General features: G+C 30.9%; 1 protein-coding gene across 3 annotated transcripts in view; it reads left to right on the top strand.

The window, feature by feature from the left end:
* cno (adherens junction formation factor afadin) overlaps positions 1–15,768 on the top strand; it is a 650,000-nt gene that overhangs the window by 501,674 nt on the left and 132,558 nt on the right. The gene's annotated exons all lie outside the window — the stretch shown is intronic.

Below are 15,768 nucleotides of genomic sequence, written 5' to 3'. Positions count from 1 at the left end.
TTCTTTTCTTTCTTTTTTTTTATGTACTTGAAAATTACAATTAAGTCTCCAGCGTTAGCGAGCGTCAAAAATTAATCTCTTTTGAAAAACATATTTCGATCGAATTAAACATTTAACTAATCGATTTAACTGTTATTTTCTGCCCGTTTTAGAATTGTCACTCTAAACATTCATAGTTTCGTAGTAGCTGCGTTGTCATAACTAGTTTTAGCACTCCGGAGTGCTATGCTGTGCGTCACGTCAACTAAGAATGTTGAGTGACATTGCTAGGAAGGGCAGAAAATAACACTCGGATCGTTTATGATAATGTTAGCGGAAATATAAAATATTGTGACAATTTATACGTTTACTAAATCTGTGCTTAAACAATAACCTCAAACTGTTGCCAAAAAAATTTAGTAAAAACTGAGAAAAAGTAAATTATCGAAGTAGTAGTCTGGAAGACTTGTAATTACTATGAAACATTGTCGAGTTGTTTCATTTGTAATTGCAATTGAAACGTACAATAAAACTATAAGTAAAAAAGGTAAGAAAAAAAAGAGAACAGTACGACCAAAAAATCCTGGCATCGATAAAAATGGATAAATTGAATTCAAAAACGGTAGCTGCTAAAACGGTTATTAGCTGATAAAAAAAAAACTCTGTTATTTTAGAACAAATTTTGTAGACGTTTAACCGCTTTATTTGAACGTTTTCTTGAGAAAGAAGGAATGCCGTTACAAGTAAATTATTAAAAGGACTAGTTTTAGCTCTGAAAAAATAGGTAGCACATGTACGATTCATTTTGAAAGAATAAGCGATCTTCTCGTATCTATAAAGTATCGTCCTTTTTTTCTTTTGATGTGTGTGTCGGCTAAAAACTCAGAATAAATAATATTCTGCTCCAATAAAAATTTATTATAATGAAATTTTATTTTTGCTCCAATGCTTTTAGTTATGTTATTGTAAATCATAATAATTGTGCTGTAGTTTTTAAACACAGCCTGTAGCAGTAGCTTAAATGTCCGGATATAATGTAAAATATAATTATAAAATAATAATTCTTAAAGAATTTTCCTTAAACTTTATCGGTATAAAGAAATAGAAAAACTAAAAGAATTAGTCGTAAAGAATGAAGAAATAAACGATAGAAAAATTAACAGAATTTTCAAGACAAAAAAAGGCGAACCTAGAACAACAAAAGCGAACTTTAAAATGAAGGAATGAAAAATTATTGACAAAACTTCAAAGCCGAAAAACAAAATTCGAATCGAAGACTTTTTAACGCGGTCGTTAGAAAACCTTAACGAAAAAATTAATAAGTCGAACCTAAAAAGATTACAGAAAAATTAGACTGTTGAAAATGCCCTCGTTTTGATAAGTCGATCTGTAAAATTATGTGGACAAAAAAATGCGCATAAAACATTTGTTTATTATAGAAAGTGCTGCGGATGTTTTATGAAAATGAAGTATATATTTTTGAATGCTTTTTCAAATTGTTTTTTTATTAAATAGGCTCTCATGGGATATAGAAGAAAACGTACACGTCATCTAATACACGCGTAACTGGTAGTGTATGCATCAAACCTGTAAAAACTCGTATTCCTTACACCGATATATTCCAACTGTTTATAAATTTTAGTTTTTATAGTTTTTTCTGAGCTATTTATTCTAACAATTTTCTCTTACTCGATTTACAATTGTTTTTAATAACAATTTCGCAACTTTTAATTTATTAAAAACAAAATCCTGTTTTTATTTAATTTTTTTAAAAGAATTTCTCACTCGTCTAATTAGTTGGTACTTTTCCATTAAAACCGTGTAATTCTCGGAATTCTGTGTTTGAGCTCAATATACTGTCGGTTTTTATAGTGTAAAAATTAAAAATTCCAGACGTTTTGGGAAATGAATGCGCGCCGTCATAATGAAAATATGAGCCTGCTAGTTTTCAATTTCAAAAGTCACATTAGTTTTATAGCGTTCCACTCTCTTTCGTCATATTTCACGATTATAACATCTGGAATAAATTATTTGAAGCCTGTAAATAATAAACGGAAGAAAGATTAAGATTAAATTTGCGGGTTTGAAACGATTTTTACTAGCAAGTACACGCACATTTCTCTTTCTACAGATAAAGAAAATTTATATTGGACAAATAGATTTCGTTACTTATGTTAAGTAAACAGATATCCACTTCCGGCGGACAGACGTCGTTTATAGTCGTTAATATTTCATAGAAAGGGTTTTTGTTTCCGATCTGACAGCGCCATATGAATTCAACAAAGTAACTTTCCGTGTGATGTCGCACGGATTCATTCGATGCCTTTTATCGGGCCGCTTATCCGACTCCCACATCCTTTCTAAACGGTCTCCTCCGTCTAATTTTTTATGTACGCTTCCTGACAGTCCGATATTGTAATCAACCGCATCGAATGAAGTTATGAAGAAGTTTACCGATTCATATAGCCGGCGCCGGCCGTCACGATTGAAAAATGTCAGGCCTGTATTTACGTTGTTAAGTAGCCGCAATAAAATACAGAAATTTTTTCGAGATCGAAAATTTCATCGTAAAATTACGGGACGATAAGTATTTAAGAATCGCTTATTATATCGAGCTCGAATAATTTGAAAAACACAGAATTCCAAGAGGTGCCGTTATAATACAACAGTTCCGGTGCCGTATATAAATATATATTTACTAGCGTTTAAATTAATAAACACGATTCATAAAATCGAATAATTTTCTGTTAATCTGTTCGGAAAAATTGTTTGGTATACCGTCTACCGTTGTAGCTTTGTCTTCAAATTTTAACGTATCCGATCTCGTTATTAACCCGGGGTCAAAAAAACTATTTGATACCGTTTCGTAAAGATCGTTAGATACTATGTATATGTTATTGGAAGTCAAACATATCCACCTAAATGGATTATCCTTCTGCGTAATCGTTAGTCGAATAAATAAAATATTAATTTATCGGGTCTGTATTTTAATTAAAAGTTAATCGGTACAACATTTTACGAGGAAAACCTTTTAAAAATTAACTCTTTGTTTCATCGAAAAATAAATTTTTGAAATATGTTAGTTTATCGGCGTAATCGATACGTTTCTCTACGTCGCCGAGAGAGATTCACTACTTTATCAGGATTTATCGATTCGCTAGTTACAGTGGGAGCGAGAGCAGCATCGAGGAGAGGGAACTGTCAGGAAGTATTTAGTGAATTTCAAAACCCGGACTCGATCGGTTTGAACTTTATCATATTAACGTACGCTAAAGTTCATGTAAGCTTAAACCTAAAGCTTATTCAAACGGAATGGAATTCACTTTATCTATTTTAATCCCTTCATGTAAGAAGAAGAAATAAAAGTATTCCTTTTTATCTTTGTAAGTATTTTTATCTTTCTTCCCGGAGATGAAAGTTATCAGTATATTTTTATATCTTTATTTTTTCAAATTTAATTCTTCATTTAATTTTGCTACGAAAAAAAGTAGTTTTAGAACGATTTGTTAAACAGTTTATAACCTCAAAAACATAAAAAATTAACCTCAAAAATATAAATTCAATTTTTTACCGAGGTCCTCTGTCTTGAGATACTGCTAAATAAATTTAAATCGTAGAGATATGGAAAAAATATTATAGAACAAAAAAGTAGTTTTTAAAAGAATTTAAAACTTTCCTTTCTAACTATTATGATATAACGTGCAACTTATTTCTCCCCTGATATGCCTCGTTTAGAAAAAAATGAAACGTTTAGATCGGTCGAAAGTGTAAAATGCTAGGAGATTGCATACCTTTAATTTTTAACAGTTCCTCTGAACTATTTCCGTCATAATTACATCTCATTTAGAAAATATTAATTTTAATACTTTCATTCGGTCGATCGAAACCGTCAAAACCGAAATTTTTTTATTTATATACATACATTTTTACTTTCCCGAGTAGCGTTATAGAAGGACTACAGCTCTAGAAGGTAAAGTATGATAATCGGTCCGGTTTGTACATATGCGGTTTTCACCGGATTTTGACGTTTTGATACCTAAGAAACCCAGAAAACCGGATGGAAATTTTCCGGATTTTTTATGAACTTGGGGGTGTTGGCTTCAAAATCTTACATCTTCAGAACTACTGGACCGATTTTGACCAAACTTTGTCAAATTACTTCTATATGTAGAGCATTGATGCCATTAAACTTTCAACGTAAAAGGTCAAGAGGTTAAGCTGTAGAGCAAGATCACCCTCAATATCTTGAGATTTCGCCTAATTAAGGTCTTATTTTTCTTAGGTACATTTGTTAACGATTAAAGAATAATAATATTTCTAAAAAAAATCTTTTGAAAAGTCGCACCCCTAGTACCAAAAATGTTTTAAATAAACTAGTGACTAAGCGGGTACAGTGTGTCATCATTACCCCTTCTCACCACAAGGAGCGCTAGTGTAGCACTGACTTACAGATGCAGTAGTCGTCTTTCATTCTTTTTCTTTCCGGCACCAGCTGTGTCGTATCGTCACAGGTGAGCGGTAGAGTTAAATAAATGAATAATATTTAAAGCGTAAAAAAGTATTTTTAAGTGGCCGCTGGTACCGCCACACCCAGCCCACCGGTCTGATATAGTGGTTAACTCTTCATCGCTGATCGGCTGATTTCGAAGTCGAGAGTTCCAAGGTTTAAATCCTGGTAAAGGCAGTTACTTTTATACAGATTTGAATACTAGATCCCGGTGGATACCGGTGTTCTTTGACGGTTGGGTTTCGGTTAACCGCACATTTCAGGAACGGTCGACCTGAGATTTACAAGCCTACACTTCATTTTTACATTCATACGTATCATCCTCTGAAGTAATAATACCTTACGGTGATTCCGGAGGCTAAACAGAAAAAAAGTACCGCCACACTCGCGCGAATGAAGTACGGTGTGCGCGCGCGCTTTAATTAGAATCACTGAATTAAATTTAAAAAAATTATATTTAAATAAAATGATAAATATTTTAAATTAAGTTGTGCGGGTGGGTAAGTCCTACGACTGTGTTGTCAACTTTTTTAAAACGTCGGTGAGATTGTTCTTTCGGTAGAAAACCGAAGATGAATCGGACGAAATGATGAGCAGTCCGTGGATCTATCGCTGTAGGAAAACCTCAGTCTGAAAAATAAAACAAAACTAATGAAATCCTGACAGAAAATGAGAGTTTACGTCTTGAGATAGATGAAAAAAGTAAACCGGAGATTACACAATTTTTTATTCAGGAATAAAATAACAAAGGAATAAGGAAATAAGTCAGACATCCAAAATAGACCGGCGCGATCAAAAAGAGCTTTCACGCGAAATATACTTCTGGTAGATAAAAAGATTAGAAAAAATTCTTCTAATATATTTTTGTGGAGCCGGTATTTTATAGTAGTGAAACGCGGACGGTAGGGAAAAACGAAGTAGAAAAGGATAGAAGCCTTTGAACCTCTGCAGAATGTGGAAAATTAAACGGGTTCGTAAAATTCAAAACGAAGAGGACTTTGTTGAATAAGAGAAAACAGAAATCTATGCCAGAAGGAGAAATGAACCGGCTTGGGAGGCCGTTTAAGACATTAAGTTTCGGCTTGGCCTTGGCCCAGGGGGTGGAAAAAACGGGGTTTCGAAGACACAAAAAATCATACCTCCCTTAATAGGCGCAGTATCGAATAGGTTTAAAACGGTCGTTAGTCGTTTGAACGTTACCTAAAACTTATATCTTAAACAATTTTTGATATGACCAACCCTTACGGCAAGGGATGACCAAAATGTTGCTGGAATTGTAAGAAGATGGGGCTTGTCGTATGCTAAACACGTGAAACGTTTTTTCATATGCAACCGTTGTCGTATCGAGTAAATTTGAAGTTTTTCTTAACTTTAAGGTGGAAATATTTTTTATCCCCTACGTAGCACCTACCTCCGCCTTCCGGCGTGCCGAAAGGGATTTTTTTTTTAATACCTTATAATTTTGGGTGAAAAAGAAAACTTGTGTGTCAGACTCATATTTAATCTCCTCCTAAATATTTAATCTGTATAGTTCTTACTATTTTGTAAAATAAATGAAGTCAATATTCAGCTAGCCTTGTTAACAGTTGAGATTTTACATTAATAATGTAACACTAATTATTTCTTTATTGTTCAGTTTTAACTAAGAGCTCGTAGAGTCGACATGATATTTCATTAAATCTGATATTTTTAATCATATTAATTTATTAATCTTGAACTAGCGAATTAGCGTCAGAATAATGGAACCAGAACGGTAGTTAATTCGATTACCCATTGTGAATTATTTAAGTTTTATAATTCTTTTTTGATTTATCATTTAGAGTGGAGACGCGTAAAGAACAAATGATCACGGAATTGAATCTAAATGAATATTTTTTAAATCATAATGCAATGTAGGTATCGTAAAATTATTGAAATAATTTCAAAAATAATATTGTTTTTATTAAATTTCACTTTAAAAGTCTGGAATTATACAAAAAAAAGCACGACTACGCAAATCCTTAGTAAATTAGGCGCAGAATTAGTAAATGAATTTTACCAAAAAATATCTCAAATTGCTTTCACATTTAACGTGTACATCATCGATATCAATTTCCTAAAATTTTCTCCTTTAAAAAGTTAAAACTTAATTGTTATCTGAATTTGAAACGGCAATATTTTTATTTAGTTACACAAAGTATAACCACCGATTTTCCGCCCGTTGGTTAAGATAAAAAATTACCGAATATACTAAGATAATTGATCGCATGTTATTGCAGATGTTCTGCTACAAGGTGTTCGGTAATAAGTTCTGGATTCAAATCGGTTAACGGGAATTAAATTTTTGTATTAACCACACGGATAGTTTGGATAAGGGGATCACCGTCTCAAAACTGCTTTTCGTTAAGATTTTCCAGGAACGATTGCTGAACTTTTGTTTAGCTTTCTGGTTGTTGATAGGTTGTTAATATAATCCCTGATTCTTGATACAGCTTATGTTCTTATTTTAGTGAATTTCCGAAGAATTTATAAATCGCTACTGCGCCCGGTCATGAATTTTTTGAATTCGTTTTCAAGGTTAACTAAAACCGAAAACCGCCCTTCTGACGCGGTTACTGCGACATAATTTTATATTTATATTAACCGATTTATAAAAAAAAGAAGGTTCCCGATTTGATTTTTGATTTTTTTTTACGGATGATCGTTAGTTATACATTTCAAAATGACTGATTTCGATGATTTTTCCATTTATTTTAAAGTTTTTTTGTTAGTCCCATTGTCGTATGTTTTTTAACGCTAATTAAGTGGTAAATCTTTTAAATGAAAAATTACATTTTCGTCAATATATCATTCTTATACTGAGAGTATTTCACGGGAAAACTCGAGAAAATTTACTGGAAAATCAGGTAAAAATCTGTTTCCCCTATTTCAGAGATATCTTTTTAAATTATTTTTACTGAGACGTAGGTTTTTCATTTTCTGAGTATATTTTTAAACGATTTATTTTCACGTAAGCTACGGTATTTTGAATGTCTTTATACTTTTAATTTAAAGGAAAAGGAACCGGACTTTTTTTTGTTACAAAGGAGAGGGAATCGACAATTACGGCCATTAGCCCGGTGGAAATCGGTAGCGTATCAAAAGATGCCGTATCTGATCGGATTTCGAATCCGGGACCTCTGTATTTTAGCGAAAATTAAAATGTCTGTAATTAAAATTTTAGCGAAAAATATCAATTATGATTTAATTTGTACCTTTTGCAGTTGATATCAAATTAAAGCGTTAATTATTTTTAATTTAACACTGAAACTACCGACTAGTAAAAGATGAAATTAAAAAAAACATTATTTATTAATTTTTTTAAAATCTGTTTTATGACCCGTTATTAAAACGAATTTATTTTTATTAATTTTATTTCGTAAAACGTTACATTTTATTATCGTATCGTAAATGATGTATAATAATTTTTAACGGGGTAATGTTTTATAAGGTTGTTATAATATACATTTTCTTACGATTAAAAGAATATTTTACGTCGAAAGGTTTTACTATTATTATTTTAGTTAAATTTATTTTCCATAAATCTTGTTGTTTGCGCTTTCGCATTAAAAAGGACATTTTTTTAAACATAAAAAATAGAAATAGAATTTGTAAATTTCAACGCGTAAAATCTTTTGTTTTTTCTTTTATTCATCCGTTTTGTTAAAGGAAAGATATACTATTTAAAAAAGAGAAATAAAAAAATCGGTGAAAGATGCCAGCCAGAAATTTAATAAGTACTGGAAATGGAAAATAGTTATTATTTGAGTCGGCTCAAACATCGAATTCTATTTTTATTACGACACAATTAAAATATATAAAGTTGTTATCGTGTTATACTCGTTACCATTAATACAGTCCATAGGATCTCGATTCGTGCACAAATATGTTCTACGTACACAGGCCGTTTAAAAAGTAAGCAATGTTTTGATCACCGGGTAATTTTTGTACAGTTCATTGTGTACACGTTCACTTCGCAGCAAAAGCACGGTACTGTTTTTGCGGTAACTTGTTTACGATCACGCTGAGTAGGAGAGTCGGGTCATAGTGGGGGGACAAGGCAAATAGATGCTACTGTCAGGCGGTGGGAAAAACCGCCGATTGAAAATGGTAATTAGTATAGTAACACGTGTATACTGCGTTTCATTATCTTATATTTTTAAAGTCTTATTTTCAACGAACGGACAGTTCGTTAACGAATTGAATATGTGTGTGTGTGAACATTTTTTGTCTCGAATTTTGATTTCGATTTCGATTTCGGACTCGGATTACGCATCCTTAGAAGATTACAAAAATACACGAATGGCCGCCAAGATTAACATTTTGTAATAATCATTACGCAATAACGGTTTTAAGCTATCTAGTCGGTTGAAACACGCTAATGTAAGGTTTTAGTAAATCGCATAAAATATATAAATATCGATTTTTTAAATCGATATTAGACCCCAAAACGACGGAAGACTAATACGCCGTAAAACTACCGAAACACGAGCTAAATAAATTATGTTAACTCGGAATATACGAGGTGCGACAATAAAGTAATGAGACTGATATGAAAAAAAAATTTTGCTTACCGTTTTAGTCATGTTTAGTGTTGTCTCCTTCAAAGTACTCCCCCTCTGATTGCACACACTTATTCCAGCGCTTCTGCCGTTGACGGTAACATTTCTGGAACTGATCTTCTGTAATATCCTCCAAGACCCTCGTCACAGCTTTTTGGACATCTTGTGTTGTTTGAAAATGGTGTCCCTTGATCGCCATTTTGACTCTTGGAAATAGAAAAAAAGTCGCACGGAGCGATATTTGGTGAATATCTGGCTGTGGTAGTACTGAAATTTGTTTTGAGGTTAAAAATTGCTGTACTAACAGAGCAGTATGGGATGGCGCATTATCGCGATGCAGAATCCAATTATCAGCAATGTCGGCACGGACACGAAGAACTCGTTTACGAAGTCTTTCTAAAATTTCTTTGTAGAAATATCGGTTAACTGTTTGTCCAGGAGGCACCCGCTCTTTATGAATAATTCCCTTGGAATCGAAGAAGCACACAAGCATGCGTTTCACTTTTGACTTTGACATGCGCGCTTTTTTTGGTGTGGGTGACCCCTTTGAGCACCATTGCGAACTTTGGCGTTTTGTCTCTGGATCGTATTGAAAAAACCGACCTTCATCGCCAGTGATAACACGGATCAACAAATCTGGATAGATTTCCGTTTGCTCTAACAGATCGGCTGCCACATTTTTCCGTGTTTCTCGCTGTTGTTGTGTGAGATTTTTGGGGGACCTTTTTTGGACAAATCTTTCTCGTACCAACAACTTCAGTTAATATTAGACGAACCGTTTCTCGATCGATGTTGAGTTCTTCTGGAATCATTTTCACGGATAATCTTCGATCAGATCGTACGATTTCACGCACCCTGGTCAAGTTGACATTTGTCCGTGAGGTTGATGGTCGTCCACTGCGGACTTCATCTTCAACATTCGTTCTGCCTTCACTAAAAATTTTATGCCGCCGAAAAACTTGAGCTCTTGACCTCCTCTCCAAAAGCCTTCTGAAGCTTACCGTAAGTTGTCGTCGCGTTTTCACCCGATTTAACGCAAAACGAAACGGCATACCGTCGCGCAATATTTTGCGGTTTCATTTCTGCGACGAGAGACACAAACACGTGTTCACTTATTACAGCACAACTCACGACCGAGCAGTTGCATCAATGTGCCGCTTGGACTAGAAGTAGCTTATAGACCAAGGTTAAAGATGGTGTGCCTACGCAAGCTGCAGGGTTGCCACATCTTGCAAAGAAAAATCAGTCTCGTTACTTTATTGTCGCACCTCGTATATGACCCCGATAGACATTTGCGCCACCTGTAGATAAAAGAAAAAATGTTCTGTCAGAACATTTAAAAAAAGTCTTACTAAACTTACTAGAAGAAAAAAGAAAGAAAGAAAGGGAAAGTCTTACTCGGTTATTATTGCACGAGATATATTTTAGATTGTAGAGCCAGAGAGCCGTGCGGCATTCAGTAACGAGTGCGCGTGCCCATATAAGCTGTATAGCTTTTCAATCGACCTGTACTTTTATATAAATTCTTTTGTTTTTGATTAATGGAATAAACGTTTTTATTATTTGAACGGGAAATAATTTTGTGCTGGGAGGCGAATTTGGATTATTTTTTTGAAGTTCTATTAGAAATAAAATGTTTTCATTTGTTTTTTTTTTTAATAAGATTAAAATAATTCTACAAGTTTTTTTGTGTGTTTACTTCTTTGTACAGTTCCTATTGTTTTTTTTACATTTAGTATTAATTTAATAAAAAAAACCAATGAAATTAGAGTTTTGATAATAATGAAGTGTTTTTTATACCGTTAATACAAATCGCAATTTATTTAAATAAAATGTTTTATTTTCAGTATTTTTTTTTTTCATTTATCTGTATCCTATTACGTAAATTGAACCGTTTACCGTGAAATGGTATTCCTTTTCCAAACAGAGTATTAATTTATTTTCATATGTATTTTATGTACGGTATTAATGTCAGTCTTTTACATTCTATGTTGATGAATCTAGAATCGTGCCGACTTATAATTGTAAAATCGGTATTTTTAATTTAAATATTTTGACCTACTTAACTCTTATGAAATCGGGGTAATTTGTATTTTTCTGTGCTGTATAAAAAATATTCTTTCTTAAAGTTCATTTGTATAACGTTTTTTTTTTTTTTTGTTAGACTTCATCTTGGTCTGCGGTTTAATTCATCGAATAAATTTATTTTTTACTTTTCCTTCGGTCGAATATATTACTGAATTTAAATTCTTCTTTAACATAATTTACAAAAGTTTATAAATAATTTAATAATCGCGAATACCTCAAAATGAACCCGTTTTTGCTCTCGAACTAGAGTATCTTGCCGCGTTACATGGGCGTCTTGTTTCTCATCTCTCGTTGATAAAATTTATTTATTTTCTATTTACGTAGATTAATCTACGTAAGATAAAGATCGATTTAAAAAAAATATTTAATAAAACAAGACGAAATTCCAAATTTGAACCGCATATGTTCCTTACGAAACTCACTCTTAACAATGAACAGATATTAAAAAAAAAAAAAAAACTATTTTTGTACTTCTGTAAAAATAAACTTTTAACGAGGAATTAATTAGGGGCACAATCAAACCTTAGGAAATTTTTTTGGTAAATACAAGTAATTTAAGAAACTGAGAACTTCGGACTGCCAGTTAGGAATGGTTTTTTTTTTATTGTGTTGAAGGGTAAAAAAGGATTTTCGTAAATAACTGAAACTTTATAAATTGTGGACTATCCACGTATTTTTTTTTTAACTAGGTCAAATTCTCGACAAAACGGTTTTTTGATGCGACTTTCTACGACCGGAATCGAACGAGTATAGCCCTTTTAAAGTATTAATACCGTTTTTGAACCCTTTGAAAAAAGTCATATTTTCACATTCATTTTTCGCAATTTTTAAGAAAGCTTCGCATTAAAAGAAAATGGTTCAAATAAAAGTAGAGTTTTCAATTCTACAATTTCTTTTTGTTCGACTTTGTACGACCGAAAAACGAAGGAAATCTGAAAAAGGCTCGACTCCAAAGTATGATTTTCTGAGTAACAAGTTTTATCAAAAATATGAATAGATTATTTTTGTAGGTTTTTAATGACAAACACGGTTATACGCAACTTTTTAATTTCATTCTTTTATAACCTCAAAAACACAGTTTTTATTAAAAAATTCCTTTTTTTTAAGTATTTTTTTAACAATATTATAGCAATTATAGCAAATTAGTTTTAAGTTCTTCAAATCTCTAACTTTTGATTAATTAAGAATCACTCGGTTTTTGATTTGGCGCCGACTTTAAAAACGGAAATTTTAAAAAGAATATAAAAGAATTAGTTGTTTAGCGCTAAATAATGGGCGATGTGGAATTTTGGTAAGAGTTGATTGTTTTATTCGTCTATTTTATTAAATTCTTAATTTTTATGTTTTAAAGAAATTTCTAAAAAAATAACGTCTTTCTTATATTTATTTATAACAAAAATTTTAGTTCACTTGTACATTTAGATCGTGCATTAATTTTTTCTTGGTTTTATATAAGGACAAAAAGTATAATGAAAATATTAATATTTAATGTAATTTTTTTAATTCACGCAAACCGTTAGTAATTAAGCGTAATTATTTCATAATTTATTTCTAATTGCTACCTTACCATGAACTGTTATAACTTGCTTACGTAATTTTTGTGTTAATTTAATATTTAATATAATATGTGAAATTTTTACGCAGTACAGTTACATACATTTAATTAATTTTAATTTTTCAACAGTAATCTTTTTGGTTTAAATTTACGCACGACTCTCTCTCTTTGTCATATGTGTGTGAAAAATATTTCGTAAGATTTCTATTATTAATTGTTAGTATAAATACAAGTAAGTAATATTTATTAGATTTCACATTTGTCTGATTATTGATTTAACTGCCTTATTGACTTGAAATTTATTATTTTCCTTTAGCTTAAAAGTATTATTTTTTTCATTATTCTGTTTATTAGTAAAAGCATAAGTCAATCAAGCACTTTGTAAAACTGTTATTTAAATAAATGACTCGACAGAAAATGCTCAAAAAAAATTTAAAAACTACTAAAATAAAACAGCATTGAAAAATCAACACTAAAGAGAGAAAACACACACACACACACACACACACACACACACACACACACAACTGAAAAAAATGTAAAAAAAAATTGTAGAATAAAAAACAACTCTGAATAGATAACTAATTCTACAAGAATGGTCATGCACTTATTTAAGTGCATTTGTGCAGAATTTATTGTCAATATTTGACATTTTGTCAGCAAATTCAATTTGTTTTCTTTAAAAAGTAAATAAAAACATAAATCAATTTATCTCATATCAAAACGGTTTAGTTTTAATTTATGAAATGCCTGGTTTTTGCTGTGTTTGTTAGTTATACACATATTGTTCAAAAGAAGAAGAAGGCTGGAAGGTGAACTGCTATACTTTCCCGACTCATTACTTATGAACATTTTTTCATGAGAATATTGGAATAAAAGTATGTTTATGAAAAACATTTTGTAGTTATTATTTAAATAAAATGAAATTGATATTTATTTACAATGTTTTTAAAGTTTATATAAAAATATACAATTTTAATGTATTTTAAATTTTTTTACTTATTTAATAATATTATTACTTTTATCTGATAATGATATTTTACGATGCTACTTATTTGTTTTCAAATAGACTTTTATTTTTATTTGATATTTTTATATCTTTTCACCTAGATAAATTTGAACAAAGATTTACGTAGGGTTTATTCAAGATCTTATTTAAGTTTTAGAACTCCAGTTTATCGAGTCATAAATATTTCATGTTTAGAGATGGAAAATATCTATTCCGTGAATTGTATCCTAAATGATAAACATTAAAGTTTGTAAAGGATTTTTCATGGGTTCATTGCCCCCTTTTTTTATACACTTCCTTTGTTCAGGTTTTAGTTTTGCTTTTGTCACTTATTGATTTTTCTTTATTCACTTTCAGTATTATATCAGTCTGGAAATAGTTTTAATAATATAATCTGTTATTATTATTTTATAATTTTAAAACTATTGTTCATTATTTATTATATAAAGTGTTATTAGCTGAATTTTGTGATTTTATATATATATATATATATATTTCTGAACTGATTAATACTAAATTTAATTCTGTTACTTAATGTTAAAAACATATTAGACATTATATCAACAGACATTGTTATTCATCAATTTTATTATTTATTTATTGTTAGAAACAACTTATTTCTCAAAGAATGGAGCGGAATTCTCTTTAATATTAGAAAGGAAAATGTCCTGTGTAAAGATTTTATTTCATTTTTTATTTACTGTCTTTTAATCATTTTAAATGATGAAGAACATTTTTCACCAAAAATGCAGTTGGAATCTCTTATAAAATTAAACTTGATATTCTAAATAAGATAGTTATCTATTAATTTTATAAGAGAATTTCAGAAAACTATATAATTAAAAAGTTGGCAGATTATCTACCCAAAACTATACATTTTTTAATTTAGAATTATTATAAATTTTGTAGTCTAACCTCTGTATGACAAAATGTTTCCAAGTATTTGACCTGTTAATATATGTTGCCTTTCTCTAAAAATTTAAAAGAAATAAAAAATACTGATGCATAACGATAAACAATTTTAACGCAAAAGGTCTTTTGCATTAGTTTGTAGGACAGCTGTCACGAGTCAACTGAGTAACATAATTTTTACCTTACTACATACATAGGAGGAATGGTAAACCTTTTATGTATATTTGTTCTCTTCTATAATGTCCCCATATCCAACCAATTACAACTTTTGAGTAGTAACACATCTTCGGTCTGGAAATAACATAAGCTATCTTAAAATATCTTAACCGAAAAGAGAAGGAGCGCTGCACTGGGGGCCGGAATTAATAAATTATGGGCATTTTCAAATTTTTATGATGGTATTCCATTAAACGATAAAAAAAGAAACACCTTTTGCTGCTTGTAATATTTTTTAAAAATTCATCATTCTCGAGATTAAAATGAAAAATGTGCTCGGAAAAAGATGGCAGGAATGCATTGAGGCTAGCACGTAAATGCATTTACACGCACAAAATCATTCATTAACATTCAAATTTATATTAAGAAGTACAACATTTCTAAGTCAAAAAATGTATACCGGTATCGCATCTAGATGACTATTGTGTAGTATATTGAATGTTAAAGTTATGGAAACAACAAAAAAAGCACTAAATACATTTTTTGTTTGTGAAAAACAAACAAAAAATAGTTAAACAATTTTTTCTTTTTTTTCATACAGGCATTTTTTCAGGATACGGTAGGTTAGTAAATGATGTGAAATTTAACATTACTTCTACGTTTTATGTTGCAGTCGGGTGCCTGTTAAGGCTATATGAGATGGTGACTTTAATGGTCTCCACTTCATTAAAACTAACAGGTACCCGATTACAACATTAAACGTACAAAAGTTATATTAAATTTCACATCATTTACTAACTTACTTTATCCTGAAAAAATGTCTGTAAGAAAAGAAAGAAAAACTTGTTTAACTACTTTTCTTTTTTTTTTCATAATAAGTTTTCTATAATTGAAGAGCATAAGAAAGAAGCAGTAATAAAAAAGGTAGTCCAACAAGGATGCGTCCTATCCCTGTTACTTTTTAATCTTTACACAGAACTAG

The sequence above is a fragment of the Lycorma delicatula genome, chromosome 10, assembly GCF_047948215.1.
Source record: "Lycorma delicatula isolate Av1 chromosome 10, ASM4794821v1, whole genome shotgun sequence".
Taxonomy (NCBI): domain Eukaryota; kingdom Metazoa; phylum Arthropoda; class Insecta; order Hemiptera; family Fulgoridae; genus Lycorma; species Lycorma delicatula.
Note: the sequence above shows the minus strand (reverse complement) of the source record. Positions and strands in the feature narration are given on the sequence as shown.